Source organism: Erinaceus europaeus, chromosome 10 (assembly GCF_950295315.1).
Source record: "Erinaceus europaeus chromosome 10, mEriEur2.1, whole genome shotgun sequence".
Lineage (NCBI taxonomy): Eukaryota > Metazoa > Chordata > Mammalia > Eulipotyphla > Erinaceidae > Erinaceus > Erinaceus europaeus.
Genome location: NC_080171.1, coordinates 16585986 through 16592676, shown reverse-complemented (window position 1 = coordinate 16592676; position 6691 = coordinate 16585986). Strand labels below are relative to the sequence as shown.

The following is a 6691-nucleotide window of genomic DNA, read 5'->3' as shown; positions in this document are numbered from 1 at the left end:
TTCAAGCCCCTGGTCCCTACCTGCAGGGGAAAAGCCTCACAAGTGGTGAAGCAGGACTGCAGGTGTCTCTCTGTCTCTTTTCGTCTTTCCCCTGCCCTCTCAATTTCTCTCTGTCTCTATCCAATAATAAATAAATAAATAATATTAAAAAAAGAAATAACCTCCAGCAGACTGGAATGTGGAGCAGAGCAGTGGATAAGGTGTTGAACTGTCAACCATGAAGTCCTGAGTTTTTTTTTAAATTAGTATTTTATTAGTGACTTACAAAATAATAGGGGTACAATTCTACACCATTTCCACTACTAGAGTTCTGGAAACTTCAATGGTTCTCCAAGGCCACGGATATGGACTATTATTCTACAACTGTCTATCTATCTATCTATCTATCTATCTATCTATCTATCTATCTATTTTTTGCCCACTTTTTCTATCATCCTGTGTTGATATTTAACTTATAAAGGGTTTGTGGGGCTGTTTCAGTGGTGCATAAAAGGATTCACTGTGGAGAGCTGGGAACGGGTTTAAACAATACAAGGTTTATTAGGGTGAAACAGGTAAAAGGCAAAATAAACAATTATCATCAGGGGTTGACAGTATGCTAGGTCCATAAAATCTGAGTATAGTTGTCAAAAGTATAGTCCCATAAGATAAACACTTATCAACTGAGCTAAAGGTTGTTCATGACTGTAGAAGGGTCTTAAAAGTTTACCGGCTAGCAGAGTCACATGTGTTCAGTTTTCAGGAGAAGCAGCCATGGCAGATATCTGGAGCATTTCTTCCGAGATGCTTTTGACCAGGAGAAGCAGCAGCAGCCAAAAGGAAGGGCCTGCTCCAAGCCCACGCCTTTTATACATTCCCTTCTCTGTCACACCTCCTCAGGCTGATGTCATTCGTATCGTATGCTAATAGTCCCAAACTCCTGTTGGGGTCACAACAGTACTGCCTTTTTTTTTTTTTTTCCCCCATCCAGGGTTACTGCTGGGGCTCAGTGCCTCCACTATAAATCCACTGCTCCTGGTGGCCTTTTTTCCCATTGTTTTTGCTGCTGTTCTTGTTGTTGCTATTGCTGTGGTTGGATAGGACAGAAGTGAGAGAGGAGGGGAAGTTAGAGAGGGGGAGAGAAGGATAGACACCTGCAGACCTGCTTCACCGCTTGTGAAATGACCCCCCTGCAGGTGGGGAGTGGGGCAGGGGGACTCAAACTGGGATCCTTGCACTGGTCCTTGTGTTTCATACTATGCACATTTAATCTGGTGCACTACCAACAATCCCATTTCTCTTCTTTTTAAAACCACACCTACAACTATTACTGCTGAATGTCCCTCCTTTTTCCTTCTCTCTCTCTCAGGGTCCTGATGGAATTGGGGTTCAGAGTCCTCGAGTCATCTTCCCCTAACATTTCTCCTCTGTTAGAAGCAGTAGTTTTAAGGAATGTTAGAAGTAGTTTTAAAAGTTCTCTTTCATGCAGTTATTTGTTAAGTGCTTTAAGTATAAGTTGTTTGTGGTATGAGATGGAAAATTCCTTGCCCTTTCCCCTTTGAAGAACAGGACTTAATCAGTAAGCCACCGGTTGTTTACCGAGACCCTGCAAACAGGCAAAGCTTACCAGGGCCTTTGCACTAGGAAATTATTTTCTAGGAAGGGGCAGCTGATGGCGGGGGGATGTGGTGACCCTACCTGGCCAGATTCTATTGGTTGTGTGACTTTGCAATGTTTGAAACTAGCCCGCGCTTTGCTTTGAATGGGTCATGCTTTTGTTAAGTTTGAAATGATTGGGTTTTTGTGTTCTCTATAGCCTGTTATTGGATGTAGGTTGATAAGGTGATGTGTTCCCCCTCCCTGAATGTATTCAGAAATCCTATAAATTGTATGGTTTGAGCCCTGTTCGGGGTTGAGCTTGGTGGACTATAGCCGATCACCATCTCGGCCTGGATTCGAATTCGTGAATAAACATCTTTGCTTCCTTGCAGTGGATGGTGGTTAATTCTCGCTCTGTAACATCCTCCTCTGGAAGTATGGATCAAAATTCTATTTGGGGTACAGAAGGTGGGAGTTCTTGCTTCTGTAACTGCATCTCTGCTAGACATGGGCTTTGGCATGTCAATCCATACCCCTAGCCTGTTTCTATCTAGTGGGGTAGGGCTCTGGAGAGATGAGGTTCCGGGACACCTTGGTGAGGTCTTTTGTCCACGGGAGTCAGGTTAGAATTATAGTAGATCTGCAATTTGGCGGCTGAAAGGCAGTAAGTAATGAGGCAGGACAAATTGTTTAATAAACAGGAACCCAAGGGTAAGAAGAGAGCAGATGACACTAGGGGTCTTTGGGTGGGAAGAAGCTTGGAAGCCTATTTCAGGTATGTTCCAAGGCGCCCATGACTTTAGTAACTTTTGCTTGAGCTTGATAGTTAACATGGAGGTGGGCTAAAAATATTGTCTGGGAAGATGGTATCAGAGTTGAGAATAGGGCTAGAAAGCTGGATCAGGGACAGAGTAGCTCCCAAACTTGAAGGAAAAATAATGTACGATTAATTGTTTACCCCATCAATCTGACTCAGGGCCCATATATATATTCACATTTAGCACAGGAGCCTGTGTAACCTCTGAGTCTCTGCCAGTCTGAGCTCACAGTCCATGGTCACAAGCTGGGAACATTCTAGGCTGCTCTCATTTCAGGACCTGTCTTCCTAGAGTGGCAGTGTAGGCTGACCCAGACTCCCTTCAGAGAGTAGGGCAGTCCCTACCATTGCTACTTTATCTTTTTATTATTTTATTTTTATTTTTTGCCTTCTGGGTTATCATTGGGGCTCAATGCCAGACTACAAATCCATTGCTCCTAGAGGCCATTTATTCCACCACCACCCCCCCTTTTTTTTTTTTTTTGGCTCCAGGGTTATCTCTGGGGCTCAGTGCCTGCACTACAAACCCACTGCTCCTGGAGGCCATTTTCCCCATTTTGTTGCCCTTGTTGTAGTCAGGTTGAAGTTTCCACTTTTATTGCTTTACAGTCATAGAGCCCCCACCCCAACCCCATGGTGCTCCTATGTGGTGACGGGACTCAGCCTACATACTGATGATGAAGTTCTGCTGGGCCAGTGTGGGGTGGAGGATCTGATCACGCTGAAGTAGCCAGATGCATGCTGGGAGGTGAAGTCTGTGGTCCTCTGGCCCATGTTTGGAAAGTGAAAGGTCAGACTCCCAAGGTGGCCCAACAGGAGAAGACTGGCCCAGCCCAGAAGTGGATACAGTACAAACAGAGCTTTGTCAATGTTGTACCCACCTTTGGCAAGAAGGGCCCCAATTCCAACTCTTAAATTCTTGGAATCCTGGCTTTCTTTAATAATGTCACTTAGCCCATTAAAAAGAAAAATCCAGACCTGGGATTACCTATTGGGAGATAATTCTTTTCTTTCTTCTTCTCTATCTCTCATTCTTTTTCTTTTAATTTTATTAGGACAGAGAGAAATTGAGAGGGGAGGGGGAAATAGAGAGGAAGAGAGAAAGACAGACACCTGGAGACTTTCAGGTGAGGCTGCTCTTTCTTCTTTTCCCTCCACCACTAACCCCTCATCCTCGCCTTCTTCTTTGTTTAATTGAATTACTTAATTTACAGTTTCACCTGAGTTGATGCTAGGGCTCAGTGGCTGTACAACAAATCCACCATAGACCACTTTTTGCTTTGTTTTGCTTTTTCTTCCTTTTTTTTTTTTTTTATTTGCTAGGACAGGGAGGGGAGGGGAAGATAGTGAGGAAGAGAGAGAGACAGTTACAGCACTGCTTCACTGCTTGTGAAACTTCCCTCCTGTAGGTGGGGACCAGGTGACTGAACCCAGGCCCTTGAGTATGGTTATGTGTGCAGTCAACCAGGTGCACCACTGCCCAGCCCCTAATTAATTCTTAATAACAGTTGTTATTTTATTTAATTATTATTATTATTATTATTATTTATTCCCTTTTGTTGCCCTGTTGTTTTATTGTTGTAGCTATTCTTGTTGTCGTCGTTGTTGGATAGGACAGAGAGAAATGGAGAGGGGAGGGGAAGACAGAGAGGGGGAGAGAAAGGTAGACCCCTGCAGACCTGCTTCACCGCCTGTGAAGCAACTCCTCTACAGGTGGGAAGCCGGGGGCTCGAACGGGGATCCTTACTTACACCGGTCCTTGCGCTTTGCTCCACGTGCACTTAACCAGTTGTGCTACTGCCCGACTCCCTATTATTATTATTTTACTAGAGAACTCCTCAGGTCTGGTTTATGGTAGTGCTGAGGATTGAACCCGGCACTTCTGAAACTTCAGCCATGAGAGTTTACTGCACTACTATTGATGCTATCTTCCCAGCCCTACTTCTTTTCTTTAAGATTTATGTATTAAAGAAAGAGAGAGAAGACCTGAACTCAGGCATGTATGGTATCACTCAGGCATGTATGGTATCTGGGATCAAACTCGGGACTTAGGGCTAGGATTCCCTGTAGATAAGATGGGCCTAGACCCTAATAAATACTTCTCTCCACCATTGCTGGCTACCTCCATCAGGAACATCATCATAAACCCTCTTCTGGGCATTTCCAGGACCTTGTCCTCACTATAAAGTAGCAAGATAGGGCTGGGCAGTGGTGTACCCAGTTAAGTGCACAGAGTATGAAACACAAAGAACTGCACAAGGATCCTGGTTCAAGCCCCTGGCACCCCACCTACAGGCAGTGAGGGTGTCTCTTCACAAGCAGTGAAGCAGGTCTGCAGGTGTCTCTATTTCTCTCCCCCTTTCTCTCTTCCCCTCCTCTCTCGATTTCTCTGTCCTATCCATCAACAACAGCTATAACAACAATAACAATAACAACAACAACAAGGGCAACAAAATGGGGAAAATGGCCTCCAGGAGCAGTGGGTTTGTAGTGCAGGCACTGAGCCCCAGAGATAACCCTGGAGCCAAAAAAAAAAAAAAAAGGGTGGTGGTGGTGGTGGTAGAATAAATGGCCTCTAGGAGTGCTGGCATCGAGCCCCAGTGATAACCCAGAAGGCAAAAATAAAAATAAAATAATAAAAAGATAAAGTAACAATGGTAGGGACTGTCCCACTCTCTGAAGGGAGTCTGGGTCAGCCTACTCTGCCACTCTAGGGAGACTGGTCCTGAAATGAGCGCAGCTTAGAATGTTCCCAGCTGTGACCATGGACTGCGAGCTCAGACTGACAGGGACTCAGAGGTTACACAGGCTCCTGTGCTAAATGTGAATATACATGGGCCCTGAGTCAGATTGATGGGGTAAACAATTGCACATATGTTTTTCCTTCAAGTTTGGGAACGAAATAGTGACTTCACCATTTTCAGCCCCTTTTGGATGGAGCTTGAAGAAATCATGTTAAGTGAAATAAGTCAGAAACAGAAGGATGAATATGGGATGATGTCACTCTCAGGCAGAAGTTGAAAAACAAGATCAGAAGAGAAAACACTCAGCAGAACCTGGACTGGAGCTGGTGTGTTGCACCAAAGTCAAAGACTCTGGGGTGGGTGGGGAGAATACAGGTCCAAAAAGGATGACAGAGGACCTAGTGCGGTGTATTGTTATATGGAAAACTGGGAAATGTTATGCATGTACAAACTGTATTTACTGTTGAATGTAAAACATTAATTCCCCAATAAAGGGGGGAAAAGAAGGGGAGGTTTCACGGAGAAGTGTAGCAGGGCTGTCTCTTGTTTTTCTCTATCTCTCCCCTCCCTCATGCTTTCTCAATATTTCTCAATTGATAAATGCCTGCAACAACTTAAACAAATACAAATAAATTCATAAAATTGTAAAAATTAAAAAAAAAAAAAAAGGAGAGAGAGCGCTCCACCTTGAAGACCAAGGTCTTGATTCGCCGCCTCCAGGCAGGGTCCAGATGCCACCCGAACATCCCCACCCGGCTCCAGCACTTGCTCCTTCTGGGCCCTGCGCGCCCCCGCGGGCCCTCACGCGCGTCCCCGTCGCGCAGGCCCCGCCCCTTCCGGCGCGGGAGGTTTGATTCCCTTGGCGGGCGGAAGCTGCCGCGGCGCGCTGGGGAAAAGCTGCCTAGTTTCCCGGTCTGCACTCCCGCTGGTGCCACTGCCCTTCTCCTGGCCCCTGACCCAGCCGGCCCTCCGCCCGTCAGGTCAGTGTCTCCTGCCGTAGGTGAGCGTCGGGTCCAGGCGGCAGCCCCGAGATTGGAGCATTTCAGGGGAGCCACCCCTCGGGGGCCCCCCGGTTTCCTGGGTGGGGCTTGTCGCCTTCCCTACGCCCCCCTCCCCCCCTGGGTGGGTGGACTGGGAGACCCCGGCTTCTCGGTGAGGCTGGAGGGCGCTGCGTGTGAGTGAGAGAATGAATGAATGAATGAATGAATGTCCCTGACCCTGGATGTCTGTCTCTGCGAAAGGAGCTCAGAGAAGGATTTCTAGCAACACACACACACACACACACACACACACACACACACACACACACACACACACACACACACACTCTCTCTCTCTCTCTCTCTCTCTCTCTCTCTCAACCAGAACACTGCTCAGCTCTGGTTTATGGTGGTGTAGGGGATTGAACCTGGGACTTTGGAGCCTCAGGCATGACTGTCTCTTTGCATAACCGTTATGCTATCTACCCCCACTCTTACAACTATTTTTGCTCATACAGCTCAGTTTCCAGGGAGCCGTCCAGGTGCAAGGAGGAAACTTGTTATCACACCTT

At 46.5% G+C, this 6691-nt stretch overlaps 1 protein-coding gene across 3 annotated transcripts in view; it reads left to right on the top strand.

Moving 5' to 3' along the window:
- The first annotated feature begins 5637 nt into the window (after window positions 1–5637).
- MELK (maternal embryonic leucine zipper kinase) overlaps window positions 5638–6691 on the top strand; it is a 141573-nt gene continuing 140519 nt past the window's right edge. The window contains exon 1 of one of the 3 annotated variants that reach the window (XM_060199174.1): window positions 5638–6139. The gene's annotated coding sequence lies outside the window, so the exon portion shown is untranslated. The remainder of the gene's footprint in view (window positions 6140–6691) is intronic. The other 2 variants (XM_007524096.2, XM_060199173.1) reach the window with 2 other exon arrangements.